We start from the raw sequence: 11,995 nt of genomic DNA on the forward strand, positions 1-11,995 counted from the left end.
ATGTTTCGTTCTTCTCCTCTTTGCTTGTTCCATTGACACTTCACTGAGTGCGCAGAGCTTCAATCCTTCTTCCTCACTTGATCTTGACGTTGCTGTGCTGAGCTCGTTTCTCCCTTCTTCCTCTTGCACAAACTGGTGTCTGAATATGCTATAAACTCTTGTTCTTTGCTGCTATGTTCTTGTGTATTAGTAGCATGTTCGATTTCCCATTTCTAGTCTATTTGTTTTGGTGCATGGAGGATTTAGGTTGTGTCGTATTGGATTTAAATTTATAAAGATGTCTGGAAGCTGGGGCCTGAGCATTTAAGGGTAAGAAGTTTGATGATTTTTCTTTTTTTGTTTTTTTTTTTTTGGTATTCATGGTTGCACATGAGGTGTTTGATATGAAGTTTTAATGTAAATTTATTGGATTTACATGTTATAATTAGCACGTGAAGTTGTTCCTTTTGTAACTTCAAGGAACTATAATTAAAAGTTAAAAATAAGGAAAATTTAGTTGTATTTGTATATAAAAAAAAATGTGCCCGCTCTTTTTGTGTGTGTGAGGGGAGAGAGAGAGTGATGGAAGCATAAGTTTAATTATGATTATGGCGTTCGTTAGGAAAGTATTTACTCTCTCTGTTAAAAAATGTAAGGCATTTTTTAAAGAATTGAATGTTTAAATATGTAAGTCATTTTTAATCTTTTGAGGTGTAATCATTGTTTTTTTTTTTTCCAAAAGTGCCTCCTATTAATGGTGACTTTATATTTATTATAGGGTAGTTAATATGGGCAAATATGGAAAGATAGGGTTACTTTAAAAGTAGGTAAGAATTTTATTAGGAGGTAAGATTCAGTTAAAAATGCCTTATATTTTTTAACAGAGAGAATATACAACTAACGATAGAATTGGAGAAATTTTGGGGTGTAAATCATGGTGTCTTGGAACTTTAAGTTGTTGCAGTGATTACATTTGTGTTTAATATTGAGAGTGTTTTTTTAACTTGTAGACAATATATTAAATTTCTATTATATATTTAATAGGGTGTTTTGAAAAAGAGAAATTAATAGAAGTTGTGGGGAGTAAAATTTTGAACCTGGAAATATGTCAAGTAAAGGAACAGCATTCCAATCATTATAGGCAAGTTTTTATTTTGTCAAGATTACAATTGAGTATGTGCAGACGCGCGCGCGCATATTCTAGAAATAGTTTACTTGCAGTATATCATGTTTTTATTGTTGATTATTTCTTTATTAAAAATATCTTAATTATTTCAAAACATGATATGTTGGAGAAGGATTAGATTTACTTTATGAATAGTTTATTTATAGCTGTCTATAATTAAAGAAAAACATTTGTGCAATTGCTAATGATTCTTACTTAAAGAAATTCATGCATTGAACTGGAAAAGGAAGTTTAGATTGATCAAAATAAAGATAGTTGCTTTAAAGATTTTATAATTAGATAGGGTAATTTTCCATGCATTTTTGAAGAAAATTGAAGGATTGATTTTAAAATATTAGTGCTAATGACAGTCCTGTTAAGTTTTGGCGCACCATAAGTAAAATCTAGCTTGCTTGGTATTCTTAAGTATTGTTTTCACACTTATTATTTGTGAGCATCGTGTTCATGTTTTTTATTTGTAAGTCTTATGCCTACATTTAGTTTTGTGACTTCCAATCATGCCTAATTGATTATTATTATTGTGAACTATACACTCATGCTTATTCGTTTTGATGGTCTTGCTAAAGAACTAGTCAAGAAATATATATTGTCTTTAAACAAATTTTGTTAAACTAGTTAATTTTAATATATGGATTTTTTTGAGTTATACAACTCCTAGCTGGTTGATGTAGAGATAGTTGGAAAGTGGAATTGGATTATTGTGTTTTCATCATATGAAGATGTTTTTGGATTAAGTATTTATATGAAATTATTTGATCTATGAGGTGTCACTCCTGTTATTCTATATGATTATTTTAATTAAATTCATACTTCATTAATATAGCATTCCTTTATGTCCTTTAATTTTAAATTGGAATGTTGTTTAGTGAAAAGTATAGTTAAACCTGTTTCATCATTGAGGAGCTTTATTGCTAAATTGAAGTGAAATAATTATTTTGGATAAATCTTAACTAGATCTAAATTTGAATTTATGTATTATTTTTGTATTTTGGTCCTAATTGCTCTACGGGCTATAGGCAAGGCAAGGTCCTTGTATTTCTTACAAGATTATTTATTTGTTGGTAAAGAACGAAACTCTTTTTGTTATATTGTTGTTGTCCTTTATTGTTGTAAAATTTCAGGAAGTCTTATTTATGGAAAAAGTTTTGTCAAAATTTTTAAAATTTTTAAAAGAAATTTATTGTTTGGTTTATGTGAAAAATATTAAAGATATTATATTTGATATTATAAATATGCCTTTAGTTTTGCATGTAAAATTTGTGTTCAAGGCTGAGAGACGTGTTTCTTCAAAAAAAAAAAAAAAAAAGCGCTGAAGAGATGTGAACTTTCTCATTTTTCGTTTACATCAGAAGTTTCAGTGTGACATTGCCTCGACCCCGGTTTTACTTCAATCCAACTCTATTTCACTTCCATGGCTCCTAAACCAATCATAACTCATTTCTAGTGACTCAGCACCTTTCTAGGGTTCTTAGACACTAACAGTCTCACGCTATTACAAAAACAAAAAAAAAAAAACAAAAAACAAAGAATGACTTACTTATGAAATTGAATACTTATGAGAAATATGAAAAATTATTCAAATTTACCTTATGAGATATAAGGAATAATTAGAGGTTAGATAGGTCACACGTGGTATCTTTATAATTATTTTGTACGTTAAGTTATTAATTTTTGTGAAAAAATTAAAAATTATTCAAAATGACTATTAACAAAATTTATAGTTAAAATTATTTTTTATCAAAATATTTTTTTAAGATAATTGAAAAATTATAGATTAAATTATTTTTAAGAAGAGGAGGGAATTTAAAATTTTTCGAAAAAATATGGAAACGATAAATAAATTACATACCTAATTATTGTTATTTAAAAAGTAAAAATCAAATTTTAAAATTGTCTAAAATATTTAGAAGAAATAATTTAATAATTAAAATTTAAAATTTGTTTCATTTTATGTTTATTTTCTTAGAAAAAATAATATGTTATTAAAAAAATATAATATAAATAGTCATGTAAATATAATTATTTTGTCATATTGATAATTATAAATAAAATATAATATATGTGTATTTTTAATAATATATTATTTGATATATGTGTAATTAAGTAATATATATATATATATATATTTATATAATTTTTCTTGTAATGACTATCAGTGTATTTTAATTTAATTGGCAAAGGAGGGTATAAATCTTAAAAGGTAAAAGATCAAATGTCTAAGTCTTAGTATTGACATATAAACATAATAAATATGTGACATGATATGAGTTAATACACATATAATAGGTGAAATGGTGTAATATAGCCTGCATAATGTCATGAGTTGACGCTCAACACATGTGGCTTCAAGTAGCATGTGGTATGCTATGTGTCAATCCATTAGTGACTGATATGATATGAGGTGACACTTTTTTTATTAGAAAAAATTTGCCACTAAAAATAAATTTTTAGCGACAAAAACTTTTGTGTGGCAATAATATTATGAAAATTGTATTTTTGGTGGTAATAATGTTTGTTATTGCAAAAAAGATATGTTTGTCAAGACTTATGGTAATGACTTTTTGACAATAAAAAGTTTTAATGAATGACTTTTAAATTTTTAGCGATGACAATTTACATTAAATCTGAATAGTCCAAAATTAACATTATTTTATTCCATATATTTGAATAATTTTTGAATTTTAACAAATAAAAAATATAAAAAAAATATTCTAACCATTACTTTTTAAAAATTAATTTCAGCAAGAAATTATAACTTTAATTAGATATTTATTTTTGAGTAGTCCAAATTAATCTTAATTTATCTAAATCTTATCACAATAATGAGTATCCAAACTGAACCCAATGAGATAGGGTGAGGGACGTACCCACTAATGCAATAGTTTTTAAAGATGAAGCTAACGTGCGGATAGAAGTTATGAGCAGGTTAATTTATTGGACCACAAATCACAACCACAACCATATCTATCAAACTTAAAATAACGAACTAGTTCAACAATGACCTAAAACTTTTCTCCAAATTAAATCACTTGAGCCAAGAAGACTTTAGACATGAAGTCAAATAAAACTTTTTTAAATTTGGATGAGTTAGACTTGACATTAATGACTTAATCAATATACATGGTGCTATTACTTGTGGAGGCATCATTAGAGATGATAAGGGTAATTGAATTAAAGGCTTTCACAAATTTCTCGGCTATTATCCTAACACAGCTGCAATGCTTATAGGAATTTATGAAGGCTTCAATCTTTATTGAAATGAGAAATTTAATAATGTTAACGTTTACTCAAACTCATTGGAAGCGCCGTCCCTCATTAATCAGAGCTATTTTGGATATCATCCTTTATTCGACACAATCAAAAATATCAGAAACCTCACCATGAAAGATTAGGTGGTCACATTTGTTCATGTGTATAGAGAAGTAAATTGTTGCGTTGATTTCTTGGCCCGTAAATCTTATTTGGAGAACTTTAATTTTTTGATTTTAAATGAACCATCAGGTGATTGTAAAAGCTTTCTGGCTTTAGATATGACTAAAATTTAGTCTTCTTGCACGGTTTGCCATGGCTTTTGCATAACGAACTAGTTTCCATGAGTGGGTGGCTTAATTTTTTTTTAATACCAACTAAACACTTCATTCTCCATAATAAAACTCACAACAGCTTGTTTGGATTGACAATATAATTGACTTTTGGAGCCAAATAATTGATTTTTGGAAAAATTACCCAAACAAGCAATTAATTTGATAATTGATTATTGAGTCAAAATCATGTTTTGAAATATGTTCTTGGAGGTTGCTTACAGTTTCAATTTATTGTTAAATAATATATTTTATTTTTAAATAAAGTTTAACAAATTTAATAATATTAAATACAACTTTGTCAACAATTTAATTTTAAAAAGTAATGTCCTTTATAATAATTTGTATAGTTGAAATCAATTTCAGTATCTAAACAAATTACATTATAACATAATTAATTATAATTAAAATCAATCCTATTAATTAATTATATCTAAAATGAGTCCTGTACAATGAAAGTCCAAAAGCAAATGGACAGATGAAAACAAACTAAAACAACAAAGCCAAAATAAAAAAACAAAGCAAATAGCGAAACTAAAGGTGTTACATCAGAATCAGCCATCACCCATTCTATCATCTGAATGCAGATGCTCTTCTGCAAACAACCCAGCTCTTATGACATCCATAACTAGCAAATTATGCAAAGCAAGTGGAGGTGTTGACACCTACCCCAAAGGTTACACATCCTTACAAGCATCAGTAGCCAAAAAATCAGCTACTTTGTTACCTTCTGCCTGGTGAAAGAGATGGAAAAACCAGCATTGGACATTATCAAATCTATGACATCTAAGACCAAAACTCCACTAAATCATTCACATAATTCTGGTCTTCGATCTTGAATACAAGCAACAAGAGTGGAGCAATCAATCTCAAACACAACCTTATCTCTTCCTAAATCTATGGCAAGCATCAAGGCCTTTTTCAGGGACACGGCTTCTGTCATAAATGCTGAGAGGGACTTAATTTTTTCCGCAAATGCACATTGGAACTCACCAGTGTGGTTCCTACAGACAATTCCAATTGCTGCAATACTTTTTTTATTTTTGTTCCTGGTGAGAAGTCCCATCGCAATTAATTTTCAAATAGCCATCTGGTGGAAAACGCCAAAAACATTCATTCAAGATGCATAGAGCCATTGTCCTCCTTCCCCAGACTAGATTTACCAGTGGATGGCTTAATTCAATGTCTATTTTCTTCTTGCATATTTTAAATTTGATTTCATTATTTGGCATCAACGCGTACAATAATTTGTTACTAAATTATGCTTGGAATAAGGGTCAAAATTGGAAAGATTTCCACGAAGATTGCCTAATTTTCATATTCAGTAGAAAAGTATACATTTATTTTGTAATGTTTAAATAAAATTCAAGAAATTGCAGCAAATTATTTTTATATCTATGCAAATAATATATAATATAAATTAAAAAAAGAATAAAAGAGTAAATTAGTTCCTAAATTATAGATCTAGATATCTAAACCCTCAACTCATTTTTGGTATAATATTCTTCTTCAACTTTTAAAATAGTACAATTTGGCCTCTATAATTAACAAAAGTTAACTTTGACTATTAGTTGGTCAAAAAATAATAAAAAAGAACTTCATAATTTATTAAGAAAAAGAAAAGAAAAGTTCCGTCCCTTTCTATAATTTTTGGGTCTTATACTATAATTTTTGATCATTTTCTATAATTTTAAGCCTTTTTTATATTTTTTTTTGATCAATTAATGGTTAAAATTAACTTTTTTTTCATGGTAGGAATCAAATTATAACATTTTCAAAAAATAAAGGAAAATATTACAAAAGAAAAAAATTAAAGTTCCAAGCGTTCTTATATCTATAATTTATAGGCAAATTTGCTAATTTAACCCTAAAATAAATTTAGCATTGAAGATAAAATGAAGCAACTAGGACATTCCAATTTTAAGTTTTTATATCATTACCAATTTTCTTATGCAATCACGTTGTCAATATATACAAGATATAGTTTATTACTTACTACTTGCAAAGACATAAATAACATAATTCATTTATCAGAGTCCATTTAGAGTGAAAAAAAAGGAACTTAGTTATTATGTAATTTCAGGTATTTAGTTTTTGTTTTCAACAAAATGGGAAAAAAATGTGAACATGTCGGCCAAGCATCAATAATTGATAACAGCTTCCATTATTGGGTTTACGTGTTATGTTGTTTCCACGTGAACCAAATCACAGCCTCAACTACATACACCGTGCTAAGGCAATAGTTGATTAATTCAAGAAAACTTATGATGGATATGATGTTGATAGACAATTATTTACAGACAAGACTTAATACAGAATTGATTGTTATTAAGAAAAACATATTTTTGATCCCTTAACTTTATTCATATTTTGTTATAGGTTCTTATATTTTTTTTTAAATATTTTAGGTTCATACACTTTCATTTCCCGTGTTTTACATTCATTTAAGATTGCTATACTTTGTTCATTTTGTTCATTTAAGGACCTAAAATATTAAAAAAAATAAAAGTGTAGTGATCCGAAATATCAAAAAAAAGTGCAAGGACTTATAACAAAATACAAGCAAAATATAGGAATCAAAATGTATATTTTTTTCTTGATATTAAAATGAGAACATAACTTTTTTTTAAAATAAGACTTGTTATTAATCCTGTATATATAAAGTCTCAGTTTTGGGTTCAACAGTGCTCAACATGTTCACCAGATCAAAACCACAACTACATGCATAGTCAGTGGCTGATCAGTCTCATAAGCTTGGGGAAGGTCAATTTTTAAAAAATTAATTAATACCTCCTATTCCTATTATAAGATATTTTTTCTAACTATCTCATAAAAATTAAAGATGATTAAATTATCAACTTTGTTAGAAAATATTATAACATTTCAATTTGAATTTTTTTAGATTTGCATTATATTCTCCCTCACAATTAATAAATTTAAATACTAGTAACATTTAAAAAATACAATTAATTTTCATTGAGTATCTTATATTAAGGACCAAATATTTCTTTTAAAAAATGACTTATAATAAGAGTTAGAGAAAATATTATATATAGTTAACTAAATTTTCAAATCTTTGTTATAACTAAGAATCAATAAATTAAAAAATATTAGATGATAAATTATGTATAATTACATATAATGTTAAAAAAATTTAAAAATATAAAATATAGAATCTCATGATATATTGGTTTCAACCACTAGCCCTCTCTCTTCTCTTTCACAATCTCACCATCATGACCTTGTCTTCTCTCTTTCATAATATCACACCTTTATCTTCTTCCTCCTTCACCCTCAGAACCCTCTTTCTCCCTCAAAACATTTTTACATTGACTTTTGTCAATTATCTTCTTCCTTTTTTGTAATTTTTAAGCCCTTTTTTTATCATTATTTCCTCTAATTTCATTTACAGAAAACATTTTAAAATGTTCATTTGATTCTATTTATAAGTCATGGTATAATTTTTCAGGTAATACTTGAAATGTATTTCTAAAATTATCATTCATGAGAGAGAGAGAAAAAGGAATATAACATCACTTTTTGAATTTTTATACAGAGACTTAGTTAGAATTTTACACACTTTATTCTTTTTACTTTTTTTTTTGTTTAAACCAAATCAGAACTACAACTATATCCATTGTACTGTATATAAGGCAATCAAATCATAACCACAACTATATCCATCATACTCCCTCCATTTCTATTTGTAGGAGGGACAAAAAAAGGGTATCACACAGTTTTAAAAAATTAATTAACTATATTAATTGTATTTAAAATAAAAAAAATTAGACTACAATACCATTTATTAATTGTATTGATCAAGCCTTCATTAATTATTTCTTATGATTATGAATGATAAAATTATGAGAGGTAATTTAAAAAATTTACAATAAATGTCTATTGAAAAATGTAATTTTATTTATATAAAAAAATAAATTAAAATGATAGTTTTCTTTCATAAATAAAAACAGAGGACGTAGCAAGGAAATAATTGATCAACTCGAGAGAACCTATACGTGGTTTAAAAGGAAAAAGACATCCACCCATATATGTTCCAATATGTAAGTCTTAGTTAGGTTTAACAGTGTTAGACACATATGTGCACCAAACCTCGCAACTACATATATCATCATGCTAACGCAACCAAATCACAACCATAACTATATCCATCATAGTACTTGCTCAGCTTTTATATATATATATATATATATATAAAATTATATCGTACAGTTTAAAAAAGTTAGTTAATTATAATAATTATATTTAAAATTAAAAAAGGGACTAAAATACCTTGTGTTAATCAACATAAGTTTACATTAATTATTTCTCGTTAATGTAAATTATGAGCGACAATTTAAAAAATGTGTAATAAATGCTTATTGAAATGGGTGATTTTACTTATAAAAAAATACAATTGAAAAATAGTAGTTTTTCTAACAATTAAAAATGGAGGGAGTAAGGCAATAATTGATTCACTTGAGAACCTATGCATGGTTTTCAAGATTGATGGATATCAATTGGTGCGCTTGTCATACTTTTTCATGCTTATTTTTTACTTCTTACCATTAAAAAAAAATTTTAGTGGCGACTCTAAAAAGTCACTATTAAAAATGAACAATCTATGATGACTTTTAAGTTTGACTTTCTTCAAGTTGAAGGGGTGACTTTTTATGAGTTGAAGGGTTGACTTTCTATGGCGACAATATATAGTCGATGTTGATTGTCAAACTTTTTGTGGTGACAAGTGCATGTTGCCACCAAAGGTCTATGTTTTCAATGACTATATATAAGTTACCATTGAAAGTTCACAATCAACGATAACTATTTAGAGTTGTAGTAGAAAGTGAGACTTTTAGCGGTGACTTTGAATGGCACTGTTGAAAGTTTGACTTTTGTATAATCATCATATTTTTTTTATTTTTTGTTTAATCCAATATTTAGTATTTTAAGACATTAATTTTTTTGTGTTATTGTAATTTTATAATGAATATATAAAATAACATAATAAGTTTTCATTTAATATATTTTATGGTTAAATTATAACTTTAAAATAATAAATTATTCTAGGATAACGTTAAGGTATTATTTAATGTTAATGAGTAGGACCAAAGAATTAAGACAAACTATATTATTTTACATTAATTTTTGTTATCAAGTGATGCTTAATTTGATTTGGTCCAATTATTTATGTCAGTTTGGTTAATTGGTTTTATTCAATTAACACTAAATCTAATTGAGTTGATAAATGCATACCCCTATGTGAAGTAATAAATTCATTCAAAAACCTAATGTTTAATATTTTAATTTGGAAAGTAATGAGTCTCTATTTTTAAATGTTTTATGATTAAATTAATATTTTAAATAATAACACTGCTTATTTATAATAATTAAAGTGAAGTATTTAATGATAATAATGATATTTTATAATATTTAATATTGAAGATATATTTGTGTTTGTTTAGTATAATATATATATATATATATATATTTAATTATGCAAAATGGTGAGACACAAAATGAGGAGGTCGTGAGTTCAAATCTTGAAGAAGGCAATTTATGAAATGAAAATATAAATTGATAATACTATGACACGTGGTATGAGGTAGGGCTGACATATGAAAGGTGACATGGGTGACAAGTGGCATTAAATGGGAGTGGGAGGGTGACATGGTACCATGTCACTAGGTAAACTAGCATTACTTTTTAGTGGTGACAAAAAAGTCATTGTTGATTCGTAGTTTCTGCACTACAAAAAAATTAACTTTCAGTGGTGATAAAAAGGCACCACAATATTATCATGAGAGCTCTTGTTGCTGATCTTGCAATGAATTTTTTAGAGTTGCCGCTAAAAGTCGCCATTGAAAGTTAATTTTTTTTGTATAGCTATATGCTCAACATTCAATGGTGACTATTAATGTGTGGTTATGTTGCTATTAATTCTAAACTTTCAGTGGCAATTATCTTTTTACGGTGATAAATTTTCTTTTCTTTCATGACATTTGTCATCACTGAATGAATATTTTCAGTAGCGACTTTTATTATTGCTGCAAATAGAATCAATGACAAAAGCTCTTGTGGTAACATTGTAGCAACTTTTTGTTGCTGCTGAAAACTTACAGTGGAGGCTTTTCAATTTTTAAAAAGTTAATTTTTTTTTTGCAGTGTACTTCAAGGATGGAGAAAAACTTGGTTTTCTTATTAAAAGAATATTAATTCTGACATTACTCGTGATTCAGCAACAATTTTACGACTTGTTAATGACTTAGGAACATCTAAGGTATAATGACAATATCCTTCTTGTTATTTGATTAAGAGAAAATTAATTTGCAAGTCCTTTTAGTTTTCATTAATTTTGATTTAAGTCCCTACATTTTATTTTATTTTAATAAAACCCTTATAGTTTGATTGATTAAATTTATTAATGTCTTAAAATTAAAATTATTAATGAAATATCACTACTAGAAAAATTGAATTTAGCGAGGGATGAATCTCTCATTAAATGCCATTTTTCGTAGCTAAATTGCATTTTAACTATAAATGTTGTCCCTCGCTAAATTTGTAGCTAAAAAAGGGCTGGCTAAATTTAGCGAGGAATTGTATTTCCCTCGCTAATTAGTGAGAGATTTAGCGATGGACTGAATCCCTCGCCAATCTCTCACTAAATATGTTTATATTTAAAAATAATTATGCCACATCACGTGCCATGTGTGATGTCAACTTGTAACATGTCATTAATAACCTCATGCTTTGTCAACCACTATGTCACCTACCATCTCATGCCCTATCACCCACTACATGTGCGACAACTCATGACACGTCATTGTCTACCTTGCGCCATGTTACTTGTTTTTTACCATATCATATATTCATCATGTTTATGCCAAAGCCAAAGTTTGAACCCTTGACCTCATACCTTTCAAGCTTTATATTCTCCTTCTTTGCCAATTAAACTGAAAGGCACCTACAAGCATTATATGATAAATTAAAAATATATATATATTATATATATTATTTAACTACATAAATATATCAAATAATATATTATAAAAATACACACATATACATATTAAATTTTATTTTCAATTATTAATATGTTAAAAATATTTATATATTTTTAAATTATTCTTTATATTATATTTTTAATAAAATATTATTTTATTAATGAAAATCAACTTAAAATAAAGAAAATATTAAATAATTTTATTATGGATATTTTAGTTAATTTTTAAATTTAATTATTATTTTTAAA

The sequence above is a fragment of the Prosopis cineraria genome, unplaced genomic scaffold, assembly GCF_029017545.1.
Source record: "Prosopis cineraria cultivar Desert tree isolate PC_DT_omini unplaced genomic scaffold, ASM2901754v1 PC8, whole genome shotgun sequence".
Classification (NCBI taxonomy): Eukaryota; Viridiplantae; Streptophyta; class Magnoliopsida; order Fabales; family Fabaceae; genus Prosopis; species Prosopis cineraria.